The 20,089-nt window shown below is 34.9% G+C and overlaps 1 protein-coding gene and 1 non-coding gene across 3 annotated transcripts in view; one reads left to right on the top strand and one right to left on the bottom strand.

Annotated features, from left to right (window-relative positions):
* Positions 1-20,089, top strand: part of LOC145694783 (mitochondrial sodium/calcium exchanger protein-like) — a 177,142-nt gene that overhangs the window by 122,557 nt on the left and 34,496 nt on the right. The window lies entirely within an intron of this gene.
* On the bottom strand, positions 19,789-19,861 carry TRNAA-AGC (transfer RNA alanine (anticodon AGC)). Its single transcript has one exon. It is a non-coding gene; the product is annotated as a tRNA-Ala (tRNA).

Genomic DNA, 20,089 nt, shown 5'->3' with positions numbered 1-20,089 from the left:
ACGAAACAGCTAACAGAGGGAGGCAAAGATTATAGTATACCAAGTTTTCCGCGTGGTACCATTATGGAGAATAAATATTTGATAAAGTCACGTAGATGCGCTTAAACCTATTCCATCTGTCCTTATAATTTTTCTGGTCTCATCAATTTCTCAGGAAAATACGTACAACATATGTCCAAATTCCATATATACTATTTCTAAACTAATGAGTAAACTCATTAAGAACACCAACTGATATCAATAAACAGGAAAGAAAACAATACTTTATACTTCTATCATTTGGTACACATCTCTATGAAGCACAGCTTGTTTCTTTTTGAAATAGCTCCTTCGTGTCACAGCTGTGGTTAGTTTTGTTTTGTGTTAGGATGAAAGAGAGAAATGCAACATTTGCTTCGCGGTGAAGTTATATATATATTATTAAGATGAGCGGTGATAAGCGAGGTTTAACAAAGAGTGCCTTTCGGATCCACAATTTAACGGGTAGTTGCAGTCCGTGTTGAGAATTGAACCAAAGCTATGTAAGACATGTCAATATTGAGCTCTTTTGTGGTAAAAGTGAACTTCAGAAACACACAAAAGACTTGAAACATCAAACTAATGTAAAGCAATTGAAAAATAGCCTACCTATCGCTGCATCTTTTCTGTGGCTAGGAACATGAAGTGTGTAGCAACAAGAATCGTGTTAAGGACTTTTTTTTTCGAACATAACATTCCCTTCCACACCATAAAAGACAATATAATGTTTGTTAAAAGAAAGTGCACATAATATTTTTAAATTTTGTTTGTGATCCTATCATGCATAATTATAAATAATGCCTTTCATACTACGAGAATGAGTTCAACTATACGTCATGGCCCCTCTAAAGCGGGGCCGCGGTGGCTCAGTGGTAGATCGTTCACCTCTGGTGCTTGGGGACCCTGGTTCGATCCCAGCTCGCACCAAGTGAACTTTGTGGTGAACAAACGCCGTGTGCATGGGTTTCCTCGGAGTTCTTCCGTTCCTCCCACTTTCTTCATTCCACGATTTCACTAATTTCTCATCATCACCCCTCTCCTTTAGCCTAACCGGCATAACCGTGGGACGTAAAACTCAAAGATTTCACTTCATTTTTTCCCTCGAAAGCGATATCTTTCAAAATTATTTATTGTTAGATATTGTAAATTTACGGTATCTATTTTAGTGGACGGGAAATTTTGCATCTAATCGGATAATTTCATGGATTCTAATAGGAATTCGCAGTTACGAAATTTGCATCACTGTCTTTTGAAAGGATGCCTAGAAAAAATACTACTAGAAAATAACTGAAAACACAAAATGGATTTGATAGCCAAATTCACGTCATCTTGGTTCGTCATCATTTTTCTTTAAATATTTGTATTTAGTATTAGATTAGAGTTTAGTGTCCCTTTCAGCATCAAGGCTATATGAGACGTGAACTTACAAATTAACGTGGGTTCAGAACCATAGGAGTTCCCATCGGAAATCGAACCTAGGTCTCCCGCACCAAAGACGCGTACGCTAATCATATGGACAAGGGTGTTCGATATTTAGTAATGTGTACATAAAGTTGTGAAATTGCGCTTGTATAATGGAATGCAATTCCTTCTACTGACATAAACCTTCACAATACTTAGCTGGACAAAGTATCTTTAAAAAGAAAATGTCACTCTTTATGTTTCAGTTCCTGGTTCGACTGAAGGATGGAACAAATTGCAATGAGCGTTTTTGGATCCTACGTTCTGTAGTTGATTCATCATAAACTTGGTATTTGATACGGATATGAACTATTACACTTATTTGGTGTTTATTTCTAAATAAGTCCTAATACAATTTCATAAAGTTGTAATTCTTCTTTAGTTTGTATCACTTTACACAATAACAAATCCAAAAGGTGTGTTGTATCGGTGCAGTACCAGTTTTTCACGTTTTTCAAAATGTTCCAAAACCCAAAGAATAATCTTTAATTTCTGATATTTTAGTCGTCACAAATTACAATTTTATAATGTAGTCAATGTAACGTCCCGTTCAGCAGCGAGGCTATGTGAGACGTGGACCTACTGATTAACGTGGAATCCGAACTACATGAACTCCCACCGGGAATCAAGCCCAGGTTTCCCACGCCAAAGGCAAGTATGCTAACCGTTAGCCACGAAGGAGCTCCACCATAATTTTAGTGGGCGATAAGAAATATCTCGCCAGTGCTTTTACAACAAATAAAATTTTATAAGTATTAAAGAATAGTGGTAAGAGATTTTATAATAGCTCTTTTATTTATGAGATATGAGTATTTAAAAAAAAAAATAAAGAATAGGTTGGCGGAACCACAAAAGACTCGTAAAATAAACTTTCTTATAAATACATACGCACCTTACTCACCTTTTATAATTGCTATGCTTACGTTCTCCATAAAAACAGAAATTCTCTTTTAATGATACTTTACACAAGATCATGAAGTGGGTTCAAATTTAATTAAAGGCAAAATACAATACAATAATCCACAAATATTGCATCAAATGAGTTTAAAGATTTCTAAACACTAGTGCGAAACCGGGCTCTGCCGTTGCGATCGATTTACAGGTCTTGAGACGAAAGTAAGAAGGGACTTACGCACACAGTAAGTAAAAACAATTAATATGCCTGTAACTTTCCCCGAAATGGGTGTATCTTAAAACTAACCTCACCATTATTTTTCTAATTAAATTCTAGCCCGAAATTATGTATCATATTACCCTATTCCCATTTTGAAAACTTGACCTTAATTCAAAATGGCGGATTTCAAGATGGCTGCCATCAAGGTCATATCTACCATACGACTTCCCCCAGGACTTATATGTATCCACATGGTTTTTCTTCTTCACTTTTCTTCATTAACGCTCCGTTTACAAAGGGTAGTAAGGGACTTCTGTAGTAATCTCTAATAACCACATCACAACTCTTAAAAGTTATTTAAAAAAATAGAAAACATGCACCATGGCAAAAATTTGTCATCACAAGTAATGATGCATACATGCCTTCTATCAGCAAAAACAGTTTCATTGAAATTGGAGCCGTACATTTGAGTGATGTCCCTTGTGGGATGTGATTGAACGTGACGTCAGAACACATCGCCCCCCTTCCCGGAATTTACGGGAATTAGGTGACCTGAGTGAGCACATGTGGTGCCAGCTCTCTCCAGCGACCTATCAAGGATCATTGCGTGTATGCCAAGACGTGTCGCCGTTTTTATCCATGCCAAAAGTCGACATACTGACAATTAGGTAGGTAGTCATGATGGTCTGGCTGATGTGTGCGTATATTTTAACTCGTACATTTTGTCTCGACTCGAATTTCGAGACGTCTCGACTCGAATTCGAGTCGAGTCGAGACAGAGACTGTCGAGTCGAGACACGAGTCGAGACAGAAACATATTTTCGAGTCGAGACACGAGTGGAGACAACATTTTCTCGAGACGAGTCGAGACAGGCTTAAATCTCGACTCGATTCGACTCGAATGCATCCCTAGTTTGGTGGGAAAGGAAGGGCATTTGCATCACGAGCTGCTGTCACCGGGCAGAACGACAGACTTGAACCTGTGCTGTCGAGTACTAGCGCGAGTGCATCTGTCAGTTCAAAAGAAACGGCACGAACTCGTCAGCAAACAGGGGATCATAGTCACGCTGACAAAACTAGACAGCATACATCTTTAACAACCTCTCAGAAATGGACAGAACTTGGTTGGAGGTTTCTTGCTTCAACACCGTCTCTACCGACTTCAGTTTCTCCTATTTAATTTATGCACTGTTTTGATAAGCAACACGCAAATATAACACAGTTATATAACCAAAACACCCACTCTTTAATCATCTTGTAGAATCATGTGAACTACCTTTGCGTTTGAAGAACATTGTTCCAGTATTTACGCTAATTTTACTAACGAACTTTTCTATCTGGTCGGATCTGATGCGTGGGGTCCGAAGTTCGATCCCCGACCACGTAAATTCCTCCCACATTCTCATTCCAGCATTTCTTGCATCATTATTCACTTGCCTCAATCATCGTCCACCATCGTCTATATATATAGATAGATATAGATAGATAGATAGATCAAGAGCATTGAGGCATGCACGAACAGTTCACATTTTCAATACTACCTGTTAGAATGCGAAATCCTGCGGGGGTTCGGGAATTTTTCCACACTTAATATTTTTTGGAAGAAAATTCCTCCACTAATACCTTGTTTAGGGGTGAATGAAGTCACATTATTGGCGGAAGTTTGCAAATTAATTACAGTAATTTATATGTATTTTTCATATATGACTAATGAGTGAGCTAGTGGTTGGCGGTATCTCCAATCTTAGGTACATAGTAATTATGGATAATCAAACATATGAACTCTCTGTGCCAAAACATTTAGTGGAAAGATTTTTTCACACACCTCTCCTCCCCCGACCCCCCCCCCCACACACACACACGCACGCACGCACGATTAAACTATTATGATTTCACATTCTGATCTTTATAGCAGTAAAGTAATATTAGTGCATTTTTGTTCGGGACTGGTTTTAAGTTTCTGTAGAACGTGCGATTTCTTTTTTCATCTTTTTCTAAATTAAAAAAAGTAATTAAACTACGAAGCATCCAGTTCAAATTGATTTCAAACTCTTGAAAATTATTATGACTAACCGTGAAGAGAAATTAATTTTTAAAAAAGAAAAAAGTGTTTGTTTAAATTTATTCTTTACTTTTGTGACTTAAAATTTAACATCGAGGAGAGTTAATTAATTTTTTCTTTCTTCTTTCTTGTGTGTTTCACGTTAAATAGCAGTCTTCTTTCTTTGTAAATTTCTTGTTGGTACTTGCAAACATACTTCAACGTATCTTTTTTCTTTTAGGTTTGTTTTTGGCGTTGACCTTGAACTTTCCAAGGACGTTATGTTCATACGAAACTTAAAACAGTATTTCCATCATACAAACGCCTAATTATAGTACGAAAAATATGGTGCTGCTTTGTCATTAGTTTAAATTTGCTGTACGAGCTCCCTTGTGGCTAAGCAGTCATCGTGAGAGACCCGGGTTCGATTCCCGACGGGAGCTCGTTGGTTCGGATTTCACGTAGGTCACATATAGCTTAAAGAGTTGCTAAACTAAAAATCAAATTAAAATTAGCTGTAAGCACCCGTTGTTGCTGGGTTTTAATTCAGAACGTGGAGTTTAAAGAAAAGAGGAAGAAGAATATCCTCACAACCATTCCATTGCCCGGGTATTTATCCTGTGCTGTTATGTAAGCCCGCATAACAAATATCTAATGTTGGTTGCATATAGGGAAAATACTTAGAAGCGTCCATAAATTTTTACTCGCCTCTCGTCAATCTTTCCCAAGCCGAAATTTAAAAAAAATGGATTGGTACACAATTAGTTCCGATGAAAATATGTGTACTAAATTTGGTGCTTCTAAGTGACTCAGGCGAAACTCATCCTTAATTAAAAGCTCTAATTGTTCACATTCAACTTTTTTTTTTTTTTTAGTTTGCCCACCAACCAACTTGCAGTTATACGACTATTAATGCTCAAATCTAAATATGGCTACGACCTTTATCTTAATAAGCAGCAAAGCATGTTCAGCATAATCACTATCCATTTTAAAATAATCGAACTGAAAAATTGCAGTTTTTTAAAACTTGCAATTAAATCTTCACTGTATCTTTTTTAAATCTGGAAACTTCCTGCACACTAGCGTCGTCTATTCCTCTGCGTCAGGCAGGCAACATATGTAGCGCAGAGGCGAGTGTTAACTGTTAGAAATTAGTGTTACTTACAGACTGATACGTTCTATTATAATAAGGGTTTTTATAAGAACTTTTGATTAGAAAAGATATCCAAACACTGTTAAGGGTAGAGGCCCGCGGTGGCTTAGTGGTAGAGCGTTCACCTCTGGTGAATGGGGTCCTTGGTTCGATCCCATATCGCACCAAGTAAGCTTTGTGGTGGACAAACATCGTGTGCGTGTTTTTTCTGGGAGTTCTCTCGTTCCCTTCCACTTTCTTCATTCCACCATATCATTCATTTCTCGTCATCGCCGTCTCCTTGAGCCATAAACGTGGGACGTAAAACGTAAAGATTTCATTTCATTTCACTGTTAAGGGCAAATAGAATTGGTCAATACTGTAAGAGGTAACTAAACTATAATTTTACTGGCTAATCAGTGTATGAAAAATAGTTAGACATAGCTTAAAAATAGTTAAATTGGCAACACTACATGGCGATGATTGCATATCACTGCTGATGTGCAGTAGTGTCGAATGCCGGCATGTATTCTTTCTATATCGGCGTTCAGTATGTTGAAATGTAGGAGTAATAAATACATAGAATTTAGAGAGGTTTATTGAACCCTTCTCACTATACGTGTCGAAAATACCAAGATCATTATTCATAGATAAAATCACTTATCAGTAATCATGCCATGTCTTCCAGTTTCTTTCTCGATGCATTGGATCTGTAATTTTGAACAATACTGTATAATATTCCAACATTTTATAATTTTGTGATTTTATTTCAATAATATGATATTTCAGCAATGAATAAGATGTAAACTTCAATCGTGTTGAAAATTATGTTTTAAGTAATGTAATTTCGACATGGTTGGCAACGATAATTTGAGATCATTGTGATTTTTACGTGAATGTACGTTTTCCTCTCCGTGTGTGTGTGTGTGTGTGTGTGTGTGTGTGTGTGTGTGTGTGTGTGTGTGCGCGCTTTCGTTTTTTTGTTTTCCAAAGGAAAATGAGATATTTTGGAAGGAAAGGGGGGAAATGAAGAAGTAAGTATGGCTTTGCACACCTGGTGTATTCGCAGAAGAGACGCGAAGCAGCACTGAAACTTTTTTTATTTTTGTATCTACTGAGTATATCTTTTTAACTTACGAACACGTGCGCTCCATCTGCCAGTGGTTAAAGAATGTTAGAAAAAAGTCCTCTTCCTTCTATAAAAGAACAAAAGTGACTAGAACGTATATATATATATATACTACAGTATTCAAAAACCAATTTAGCTTTACTTAGTTGTGAACTTTAAAATTTTGTTTAAAATAATTTAAAAATTCATTAATAAAAAAAGACTGACTTTTGTGAATAATAATTTTATTTAGCTAGTACGTACAAGTACAATTTAAAGTAACGATCTCGGAATAAAGAGTAAAGAAGGAAAAGAGGAAACAAAGATTTGATCCTCTACCAGCACGGCTGTAGCCGTAGCTTTCAAAATTAACCAGTTGAGAATGCTCCAAGAGCATTGCCAAAACGAACTTAAAAGGAATTAATTTTTCTTATTAACTTCATACCAATTGTTCTATGTACGGTACTTTATTATTATACTCATTAAACAATATTCTTGTAATATATATCAATTTATAATTTCCTTGAGTACTAATATTTTTTCACATGTTTTGTTTAAGAGTTCTGTTAAAACGTTAACTACGATATGTTATTTTACGAAGACACATGCTCAAAATGGAGAGCTCAAAATTCGCAAAATGTCATCTCTTTGTGACTTACGATTCCCATGATATAGCTTCTTAAATCTACCGAAATCCGAACTTTTTTTTGGCAATATCTCGGGAACGGTAAGAGTGACGCGAGAAATTTCATAGATAGTTTTTGATGGTCTATCGAATGGAGAGCTCAAAATTGAAAATTTTGCAAAATACCATGCGAATGCATTTAAAAAAATAAAAGTTATTTACGCACTACCGTAGCTGAAATTTGATTCGAAGATCTTGCCTTGATTTCAGCTGAACATGAAATCGGACAGATATCGCACTATTCTAGTCTTATTTCTGACTATATGAGTATGAAAGCAACTTATATATTTAAAAACAATAACCTACCTATCCACTTTAACCATTACAGTGGAATTTGTTAGTATGCACGCGTTTCATTCTTCATTTCATAACATAGGGAGTCAACATGATGCTGTAAGTTACCTTCTTTCTTTTCAATTGATGCGGTACGTTTGACGTGGTGTACTTTTTGTAAGGTTTTCTTTATATTCACTTTGTCGTGAATGAATGAGTAGAGCCGGTTCTAGACATTTCTCAAGTGTAAGCAAATAATATTTAGGCGCCCCCACCTAAATGATAATAGCAGAATAGAAAGTTGTAATGGACCAAAATTCTTGAAATAATTGTCACAATTGCAAATTTCTTCAATATCTGTAGCTTCCCTGTGAATATTAACGAAAAATGATGGAATAATAACCAATTGATTGTGGGTGAATACTGAACAAATAGCATTTTTTATTAAATAAGCACAAAATACAACTAAGATATATATTTAAGATGTATTTTGACAAGTTCAATTGAAACATAAAAGTCGAAACAAAATAAAACTCATGAGCTTCAAGTCTAACATTAACCCAGGTTTGATTTTGAAAAAAGGAGTATGCTTTTATCCTTCATTAATAGCATATTTACATAGAGTGATACGATTATGATAATTAGCTTAATTTCTCGTTTTCTTTGTCACTGAACAGTTTCTGTTATAAAGACACTGTTCTGGCTTTCAATTTGGCAAAATCTCTCATTATTGCATCCTCGGAAAAATTCTTTTCAGGGCTCCTTAGGCCTATAAAACAATTCAATCTTTTCATGTCTCTTTCCAACATACACGTTCAAAATCAGGTAATGAGTAACACAAGGTAATCACAAGCAGTAATGCGCCCAAGATTTCTCTTTTGGATTCGAAGTTTTTTTCAGAGTAGCCTACAAAATGCAAATAATTGTATGTATTTGCCCCCTGAAATTGTGCTAATTTTCTTAAAAATTAAAAGTTCTGGGGAATTCAGACTCTCGGACCACCTCCGTCGGTGCAACCCTAAACGCAAGTGACTAATAATCAAAACTCTACTTTGCATGAGGACTATTACCAAATTTAAAAAATCCGTCTAAATTTAATACAAGAAAATAGACTGATAGTGATTGTTACACCGTTATAATACAAGGATCATATGTATACGCTGCCGTGATCGACAATAGGAGTTCTGAAAAAAAAAAAAAATGTTACTTATAATCCTAATGACCTTTCGATTACAACTTCGATTTCGATTACAGTTATCTTTTCGAGTTATATACGCATATACTATGTGAAAACTAACTGTATTCAAAAAAAAAAAAAAAAAATGAAATACATTAAATTTAACTCAGACCCGTTAACCGAAGAGGCCGCATCCATTCCATTTTAATTTAACAATTAAATTACTGCAATCAAGTAAAATAAACTTAAAGTTTCAAAAGTTTGTGGACTTGCAAATGCTTCGTTAACAGTAACTGGTATTGACAATTACCTCACCTCAACATCTGTAAGATTATCACTTTCGAACTTTTGTCCAGAAGTCGAAAGAGACTTTTTAGAGCTTTCGCTTGCCTCTCATCCTCTTTCAAGTTTCGTAGTTTTTTTCCCGATAAAATGCTCACCTGGTGTTCTTATCGTTGCCCACTATTATTACATGAAAAACAAAGCACTATTGAAAAGTGAAAACTCACTTTTTTTTTTTATGAAACTAGGCCTACTAGAGATAGAAACGAAAATGTTGACGAATGACAAATGGACTAATAGACATTAACAAAGTGAGTATTAAGCAGTGGGCAGTGATTGTAAGGCATTGATACCTGTATTAAAAACTAAAGTTAAAATTTCCTCCAGAAATGATCAAAAATTCCATTTGTACCTTTTCTTAGTATCCGCCCCCCTTCCCTGGACTAGTGGACAACAAAAGCCTAATCGCTTGAACTTCGATAATATACATTTCATTTTTGTGGACCTTTCTCAACCCTAAACTGTGGTCATTGAACCGAAGTACTATGCGGGGATACTGTTTATTACAAGGCAGAGCATCCTTGAAAATATTTCTTTCTACTGTGATAATGCCACTCAATCCATAAGCAACACGTGCAGTTGACTTCCTTTTGTTTGTTGATCTATTTCCATTTCAAAGACATATTTGGCAATGATATTCTCACTCTAGCAAGGTCACGGAAGGGTTGTTGGGAGCGGAATGAAAAGTCTGTTATATTTGTGTTTTATGCATATGGTGGGATTGTGGAAGGAATGCCGCTGTCTTTAATCGCACTGTCATAGTACTTAACATTTATTGAAAAGCTAAATTTCCCTACATTTTATCTCATATTCGCAAAATCTCCCTTTTCCCTCTTTATTTTTTTTCCCTAAATCTCCCTGCGCCGTGGGAAATTTTAATCAAACTATCATCATTTGTGAGTATAGCATTGGCGCCAATTGATGTACAAATTCATTTTAATCGTAAAGGATTGTTTTAGGACCAATCACGCAAAGATTCAGCTTCATTGTCCTTTTGATGTATTTTATCTGTATATTAGTCTGTACCATATTTGCTTGAAGCTAATTGGAAAGATTGTCATCATAAAATTTTCTTGAACAATATACACTTTTAAAACACAACATTGATTTTCCAGTTTGGCAGGGGTGCCCACAAGGGGGGGGGGCTATGACGCAAAGTGCGTCATTGAAATATTTGGGGGGGGGGGTAAAAATCTGTATAAATATGTTTGAGGGAGTGTAAAAATTAATCGAAAAGAAGATTTTTTCATGGAAGAACACCTACGGGTAGACAATTGGGGGGGGTGCGTCATGGACATAAGGGGGGTGGGCACCACTGCAGTTTGGCACTCTCTTCACCTGACGCCTCCTGCAAACGCGTAGTTCGCAGGATTCAAGATCCGACCCTATATATATATATAAAAGTACATTTGAAAGTATAATCTTCAGTACCAGGAGCTATTCCTAATACTTACCTAAGACACGAAGAGCTGCTCTTAAAATGTGAATTACTTGATGCATTACAGTTTTTCTTTCCAATGAGTAGGTAGTTACCCTCAGGCGAATATATAGCTTTACGCAGTATATTAGGCATTTATGCCAAGTAACGAGTAACATGCTTTTTTAATAATTTGTCACGAAAATAGTTTTGTAAACTTTTGAGTTCTCTGACAAGTCACATGAATAGCAGTGCTGTTCATCTACTGTTGGTAAATGTTGTTCTTACGTGCTACGATATAAGAACAACATATACGAACAGATGGCAGAATTACTACTCATGTAACTGTTGTCAAACAATTCATAGGCTTACGAAACTATTTTCGTGACCGATTATAGAAAACAGCACATTATTCGTTACTTGGCATAAATCCAAAATGTACTGCTTAAGGCTGTTGCTACCTCTTCGCTGAGTCGAGTTTTCCCCTATCTAATAACATTGGAACTTTTTTCGTGTTTTTCTCAGCAAGCAATGAACAAATCCTTACAAAAATTTGCATGGAGTCAGGTCGATAATAAAGAATTCGTTATATGAGCTTATAATTTTACTAAAAGCCTCCAATTAAGTTATTCATTCCCCCCTTTTTTTCATGTGAAGATTTGCAACAACGCATTGACGACACTGCGTTCTCTTTTCTAGCAGGTTGCGGCGAGTAACTGAGGGTTACTTTGAAGTTTCAACATTGTCCACAGCTGTGAGGGGACCCTTTTCAACAATGACATATTTATGGCATTTCAGTGAGGAGGCGTTGGAGTACGTTTTCTTTGCTGAAAGCAGAAAAAAATAAACACAGCGAGAACAGATCCATTCTTCTTTACATTAGCTTTTCCCCCCGTCAAGTATAGACAGTTATAAGTAATTAGAAGCGAACTGTCTCTATTGAATAAAGATACTTTTAATGTATACGAAAGCGAATGTCACCTTATCACTATTATTATTATTATTATTATTATTATTATTATTATTATTATTATTATTATTATTATTATTACATTTTTCAAAACATGAAGAGACATACCTTTCTTGACTCCAGTGCCCATTTTATCTATATATGAGGTATTTATAATAAACTTCTATACTGCTAAAAGAAAAGCTACTTTTATAGTGACGTATTACTTGTATTTTATTTATTATATTTCAATTTAAAATAAAGTGTATCGTTTGTAACAACGAATAGTGCTCAAAACAGCACCTATTACCAGTCAACTATAGATTTAGATCAAACTTAATAATGGACAACAACACCAATATATATTGTACACATTTAGACCCTATTGGATCAAAAGATGCAATCTATTTCACACAAAAATTTTCTTGTAGGCCTTATATCTCGAGAACTACATATAGCGTACCCAAACTATGACTTAACTTAGTATGATGTGCTTATTGCGTAAAAGATACAAAAACTCGATTTAAGGACCGTTCAAAAATTTTGTGGGCCCTGATCCACAAAATTCAATATATTACATTCAATCAAAAATTTTCTTGTACGCCCCATATTTTGACAATTACAAAGTGTGTGGCCAAACCAAAACTAACAATTTACTCAGCATGATGTGCTTATTCCGTAAAAAAAAAAAAAAAAAAAAAAAAAAATCCAGCTGCCATTCAAAAAATTTGTGGGCCCTGATCCAAAAAAATCAATATATATTTCACCCATTCAAACATTTTCTTGTACGTCCCATATTTTGAGAACTACATATAGTATAGCCAAACCAAAAAGTAACAATTTAGCCAGCATGATGTGCTTATTCCGTAAAAAATACGAAAACTCGATTTAGGGCCCATTCAAAAATTTTGTGAACCCTGATCCAAAAAATCCAATATATTTCATACAATCAAACATTTTCTTGTAGCCTTATATCTGGAGAACTACAGGTAGTGTAGCCAAACCCAAACTAGCAATTTACTCAGTATGATGTGCTAATTCCGTAGAAAATACGAAAACTCGATTTAGGAACCGTTGCTAACTTTTGTAGCCCCTGATCCAAAAACTAATTATTTGGCAAGATCGAAATCTTTTTATGCATTTTTGGATCATTTTTAAAATTCTTAGCCAAGATCGCTATCCTTTGATCCATTTTTTTGATTATTCCTAAAATTCTTGTTTTTATATATTTTTTATATTTATATATAAGGTGATACAAATAAAATTTAGGGAATCAATTGATCTGATTGAAGATTTGTTTAAATCTATTTTATAGAATCTTTTAGATTTGTTAACTATATTCCTGTTAACTGCAGATTTTTTAAAAAGATCTCTTTTTAATCTACATTTGTATTCTTTCTTTACTCACTCATGAAGTATATCTATAACTTTTGTCAATTTTTAAAGTTGCTTCTCAGATAAGTTTCGAGAGTTGTCCGCAAAATTTCGTTAACATCTTATTTGAACTAACGTAACACTGTAATCTCACTTTAATTTACCATAGTATATTTTCTTTCTTTTCTTTCCTTTTCTTTTTCTTTTTTTGCGTGAAAGTAACATTTGAAACCGAATTATTTCTTTAAAATTTATATATGAAATGAAAATTGTTTTTTAAAAAAAACTATGACATACTCATTGTATAAATAAATGTGAAATATTAGTGTTTGTTTGATTTATTTGTATTGATTGAAGTCAATACTTCGACTGTAACTTTGACCACTTATCAACAAAATTAAAAAGTCGTAGACCAGTATAATTTTTTTTAGCAAGTTACTTACTTGATTTGAGACATAATTTTGGAGGGGAAGAGTAGAAATTTTACTGATAACATTTTTTTTATTTAACTTTTCCTGTATTTATGTTTAGCGTGGCCTTGTGAATTTTGTTTACTTTTTTTTTAATGTGGAAACTTACCAGGGATTTTGGAGTATGCTCATAGATATTTAAATTGTGAATAGTGCTTCGGTGATATTTAGCATTTTGATTATACTGCTTGTTTATTATTTTTTAATAACTTCATTTACATAATGTTGTGGCTTGATGTAACGAAGTATTCCATCACAAATTTTTATACTCATACGGTAATGCTTTAGTTTAATATGTATGACAATGACAAATTGGTGTACCTCAACAAAAAAAAGCTCTATATTTTAAAATGAAGCATGAAAAAATAATGCATAAAATTAAAATTATTCTGTTAATGTGTTGTACTATTTATATATACCGTATGTTGTAGCTATAGATGAAATTTCGCGTTCACCATCTGGAAAATAAATATTTCTTATTTAGAATGCGTAAGTTACAAGGTTATTATTAGCAGGCAACACTAATAAGTCCCTATTCCATGTTACCAAGAAATAAGTCCCTATTCATATTTCGTAAAGTAATAACCAAGAAAAGACGTTACAAAGAAAATGACGTTTGTATCTACATTAACACTACATATTTCATTATGTATAGATGTTTTTTCTGTTTAGTAAAATAATCCCTGATATTACACTTCACTTTTCCTACAAATGTGCTCTGTTAGAAGGGTAATGTGTGGTCAGTTCTTCAGTTTCCCAGTTGCCTCACAATACTGAAACAACACCGAAAAATCTGTCATCATTAGGAATAGAATTCGACAGCATTCACGCTAAGAACACATTTATGTAACAAAAAAGTTTATTTCTAAATTTCCTTCGTATGTGGTAAAAATGAAATTATTATTATTTAGCATAAACATTCTATACTACTATTCACAGTTTCAAATACATATACAGAGGCCGGTAGCCAGCCCAAAAATGTAGGGGGGCGGCTGAAGTTAGGGGAGCCCGATCCAACCATATCATAGTTTATCACCATATTATATTTCATTTGCAAGCCTACCATGAAAAGTTTAGGGAGGCCAGCGAAAATTTAGGGGGGCAAACCCCTAAATCCTCCTGAATACGGGTCTGCATATACATATATATAATTATTCCAAAATGCTATCTCCACTGGTTTACCTGTTTCCGTGAGGTTACAAAAGTCAAAGAGCGCTGGTGCTTTCAATGTGAAAACCCCACTGGTGTCGGCAGCGCGGCCAGTCTCTGATCAAGGAAACACCGGCAAGGAGGAACCGATGTGGTGACCACAAATTTTAACTGAATTACTAGTGCCAAGCCGCACTGATATTCCTTGCTCATTACAATCTCTTGTGCCAAGAATTTCCTATAATAATAATAATAATAATAATAATAATAATAATAATAATAATAATAATAATAATAATAATAATAATAATAATAATAATAATAATAATAATAATTATTATTATTATTATTATTATTATTATTATTATTATTATTATTATTATTATTATTATTATTATTATTATTATTATTATTATTATTATTATTATTATTATTAGTAGTAGTAGTAGTAGTAGTAGTAAGTATTATTATTATTATTATTATTATTATTATTATTATTATTATTATTATTATTATTATTATTTCACACAGGAAATTTGAAAATAAAATGAAATCTGTAAGTTTTACGTCCCACAGTTATGCCGGTTAGGCTAAAGGAGACAGTGATGATAAGTAATGAATGAAATGGTGGAATGAAGAAAGTGGGAGAAAACAGGAGAACCCCGAGAAAACCCATGCACACGATGTTTGTCCACCACAAAGTTCACTTAGCGTGAGCTGGGATCAAACCAAGAACCCCATGCAACTCAGATGAACGCTCTACCACTGAGCCACCGCGGCCCCCACACAGGAAATTTATCTGCTATCACAATCGTCTGCTAATTTATATTTGTATAACCAATCACCAGGTATAAGACTGAAATACATGAGACGCAAGAGGCATCTTGCTATGTTTGAAAGTAACCACAAGAACTCCGAATGAGACTAGACGAATATACTAAAAGCAATAGGTTTAGCAAAGAAAATAAAGAGCGCCCCCTCCTTCTCAGTGCCATAAATCTGTCCTCGAAAAGGACGAGAGGGCTAGAAAATTTCATTCCACAGATGTGATATGGACAGATTTTAAAAACCTGTTTTAAATGGCTAGCCCGAATTTCCCTCACGCTGCTAATACAAACAGGGAGAAGCAGAGATCGCGCTGTTGCAAATCTTCACATGAAAAAAAGGGGGGATTGAATAACTTAATTGGAGGCTTTTAGTAAAATTATAAGCTCATACAACAAATCCTTTATTATCGACCTGACTCTATGCAAATTTTTATAAGGATTTGTTCATTGCTTGCTGAGAAAAACACGAAAAAAGTTCCAATGTTATTAGATAGGGGAAAACTCGACTCAGCGAAGAGGTAGCAACAGCCTTAATGCTTTGCTCATAGCAAACAATGAAATCCAATGCAAATTCTCGATGCCAGTTACGAGTTATTTCAGATATGTTTGGAATGCGATATCCTCGGTGTTACATTAACACCCAAATAACACGCTAAAGTGGTCATTTTGTGTTTTTTAACACCTCATTTTTTTGCTGTGTAGGTATTGTAGTTAAAACCATCGCTTTTAAGATGTATTAATTCTATATATAGAGAGGTCCCTCCATTTGTTCATTGTAGAAAAAGAGGATTTGCACGGGGTTACTAGGTATAGGCTTAAAGTACCTAGTATATCAGGTTGCAAAATAAGTGTTACAACTCTTGCGAGTTGACTCCTGCCACTGAGACAAGAAAAAAGTTCTCTTGAACTTTCGGCTATCGGACATAGTTTCAGATCTACAAGGTGCCGAAAGCGTGGGAAAATGACTTTCGGACGCCAATAGTTCGGAAGCTATCCAACGTAAAGAGGGCGGGTAAAAAATTCACTGAAGAAGTCATACCTGCTGTATGGAATTTTGCATATCTCACAATCCTACCATGCACGCGCAAGGGATTCCCCAAAGGAACGTAGGGAGTTTACCCACTTTCTTAGTGAGTCCCCTTGCACAATTTCAACTTAACCTCAGTTATTGAATCCTTATGGGAATGCAACCGTGCACATCATATTGCATCAGTTGAGGGAATATTATTGGTGAATTAGCAATGGCTTTCATGTTCTTGATGCTATTCCTTACATTTCCGACGGTTTGAACTCACGTTTACTTAGTATGAGTGCATTTCTGGGCATTTTTCGTTACGTGTTTCCACACATGTGGATTACCCTGCTTCATCTGTTGCTCTCTATCGACACTCCAGATGTCTTTCTAGAGCATTTAAGTACAAATTTGCTACACTTAATACTCAGAACGTCACTGTTGGCCAGGATCCGTACCTGGCGATTATGCAATCACACACAACGGGCATGAAGGTGTCCGCCATTTTGTATTTGTTCCAGATATCGACTTAATACAAACGAATTATTGTTACCTAGTAGAAACCCTATCAATTCATATCCATTTAGACCAATTTTCAGTTGGCAGAATGAGCTCCTCCGTGGCTAAGCGGTTAGCGTACGCGCCTTTGGCGTGGGAGACCCGGGTTCGATTCCCGGCGGGAGCTCATGTGGTTCGGATTCCACGTTAATCACTAGGTCCACGTCTCATATAGCCTTGCTACTGAACGGGACGTTAAACTCAAAATCAACTCAACTCAACTCATTTGGCAGATTATCCGTAACTCCTTACGTTCCTTTGGGGAATCCCTTGCGCGGGCATGGTAGGATTGTGAGACATGCAAAATTCAATACAGCAGGTATGACTTCGTCAGTGAATTTTTTACGTTGGATAGTTTCGGAACTATTGGCGTCCGAAAGTCATTTTCCCACGCTTTCGGCACCTTGTAGATCCGAAACTATGTTCGATAGCCGAAAGTTCAAGAGAACTTTTTTTCTTGTCTCAGTGGCAGGAGTCACCTCCCAAGAGTTGTAACACTTATTTTGCAATACCCGATATATATATATATTTATGTATGTATATGTATATAAAGTAGTACTGTATAATGAAAACAAAGTAATACTCTGCTTATCGATTTCATACAAAGAAACACACCGATTCCAGTTTTCCCGATATTCGCGTACGGAAAATAATTTTTTAAGTTGTCCCTAACTTAGTTCAGCTATTTTTACCACATGGCATTACTGATTTCAACATAACAAGGGGGAAAAGATTCAGGAGGAACTGTGTTAATTAACTTCCTCACAGTAATTTCTGTATTGACGTCGCTGCGTTTCTGGAATAACATTAAAGACAAAATCACCCACTTTGAGCCAAAGATGTTTATGTAAGGTATTGAAGCGGTAAATATACTTAGGCTAGCTATGTTGCTTAGGATGTACAGAAGTAAAAATTGATTTTTTTTTTTTTTTTTTTTTTTTTTTGTGAAGGGGGAAAAGTTTTCGAGCTGTTGATAACTGGAAGATGATTCCTGTACATTTATTCCAGTAAAATGAGCAGCATTGCAGCAAAGTTCTTTGTTTTGTATTGCAGAAAATGTAGGAGGGAGCCTATATAAATATATCTGCTGCGAAACACTGAACTTGTGTAGGGGAATGTTAAAATGAATTCGCTTGCCAATTAGCGATAATATAAAACCCTTAGTAAGCCAATTAAAGGTCGCCAGGGGGATGTGGTGGATTAATGTCCCATCCCTCTTCGTGCACAAACTCCATTCTCTTGCTAACAATGCTCTCTCCCCTTCTTTTCTCTCTTTTACCTCACCCCAAACGCATGGGACACAAAACTCCATACTCCAGTGCACACAGTTCATTTGGGTTATCGTGTATGAAAGATGTGAAACGAGGGGTTTCTAGAGAGAAAATCAGTGTTGCTCCATGTTTTCCTTATAGTATTCTAGTCCTCGGAAATGAAATGTTTACTTACTCTGGCAATCCTGACGAAATATTATGGAAAATAATTAAAAAGTCTTATTTTGCTAATTGAATATATTTATGAAATAGAATTCAGGTATGAAGTTACCTATGTTAATTTATGTATTTATTTATTTATTTATTTATTTGAAAAGAACACAACAGGTATTTATGTGCAATTACATTGTTCATACCAAAGTTACGTAGAATATCAGTAATACATTTGGGAAATCTATCTTGACTCATACTATGTATATCCAGAACATTTTTACGTTTACTCAGGTTGTTGTGCCATGCATAGTGCATTTGTTCGAGTTTTTTTTTTTTTTTTTTTTTTTTTTTTACAATGAAAAAACTTCTATTGCCCACACGTGTTTCTTAGGGTACCCTGAGATGAAAGGCAGAGATCAAATTCTTACTATTTAATTTGTTGTTTAATATTTTGTACAAGAAAAATCATGTCAATTAACATTCTTTTGTGATTGAGAGACACTGTGTTAAAATTTTCATTAAGCGAAGTACATACTATTATCATATCTAGGGAAGATGCCTGTTCTCTTGTATAGCAGAAACCGTAGAAATTTATTTTGAACTCTTTCTATTCTAATAGTCTTTCTTCGTGTGAGGGTTCCATATAATAGATGCGTATTTTAAGTTTGATCTAATAACAGAAAAATATTAATTTCAGTAAAACATTCATCTTATTAAATTCCCTTCCCATTCTCAAAATAAATCTGTTTGCGTAAGATTTCTGTTTGCGTCATTTATAATTTGATTTATATGATGCCCAAACGATAGTTTGCTATCATATATTACGCGCAGATCTTGGACAGTGTGCTCCTCCTTTATTTGCTTGCCATCTGTCGTGTATTGAAATTTAAAGACCTACTTCATAGTGAAGGACACGTTTGTGCATTTATCTGTATTTATGTTGAACAAATTGCGTTTGCATCATTCATTTAGTCTGTCTAGATCTTCCTGCAAGAATGTTGACAGTTACAATGCGCAAAAAACCTTTAAATACATTATATATGCCAATGCAAATAGGTTGATTCTTAACGTTATGTAGCAAAATAATAGCAGGCAATTTTATGCACACAATATTTTTTAATTTTATTAACAAAAAAGTGTAGAATAAATAATTTTATCTTTAACATTTTTGTGTACTGTCATTTTGCTGGTGTCATAGCAATATCTGGAATTATACAATTTAACTAAAAGAAAGAAATCGTAATAATACAAAAAGTTTGGAGATGCTGGGTATCGATCCCAGTACCTCTCGCATGCTAAGCGAGCGCTCTACCATCTGAGCTACATCCCCGACATTGGCTATGTGTTATTTACTCACAAGAGGATTTCGGAAGAAATCATTCACTTGCAGAGAAACTCAGCATGCCATTTGAAAGGCTAATTCATGCAGATTACAACAATCCTATAAAATTCCTTTACGGTTGAAAACTTTTCAAGAGAATCAACGTTAAATGCACGATTTCGCCTCCTAGGGACCTACCGTTATTATGCAGTTTTGATGGTTGAACTTGCTTACTGC

The sequence above is a fragment of the Thermobia domestica genome, chromosome 9 (assembly GCF_964235325.1).
Source record: "Thermobia domestica chromosome 9, izTheDome1.hap1.1, whole genome shotgun sequence".
NCBI classification, from domain to species: Eukaryota; Metazoa; Arthropoda; class Insecta; order Zygentoma; family Lepismatidae; genus Thermobia; species Thermobia domestica.
The sequence above is the reverse complement of the archived record's forward strand: the minus strand, read 5'-3'. Positions and strand labels throughout refer to the sequence as shown.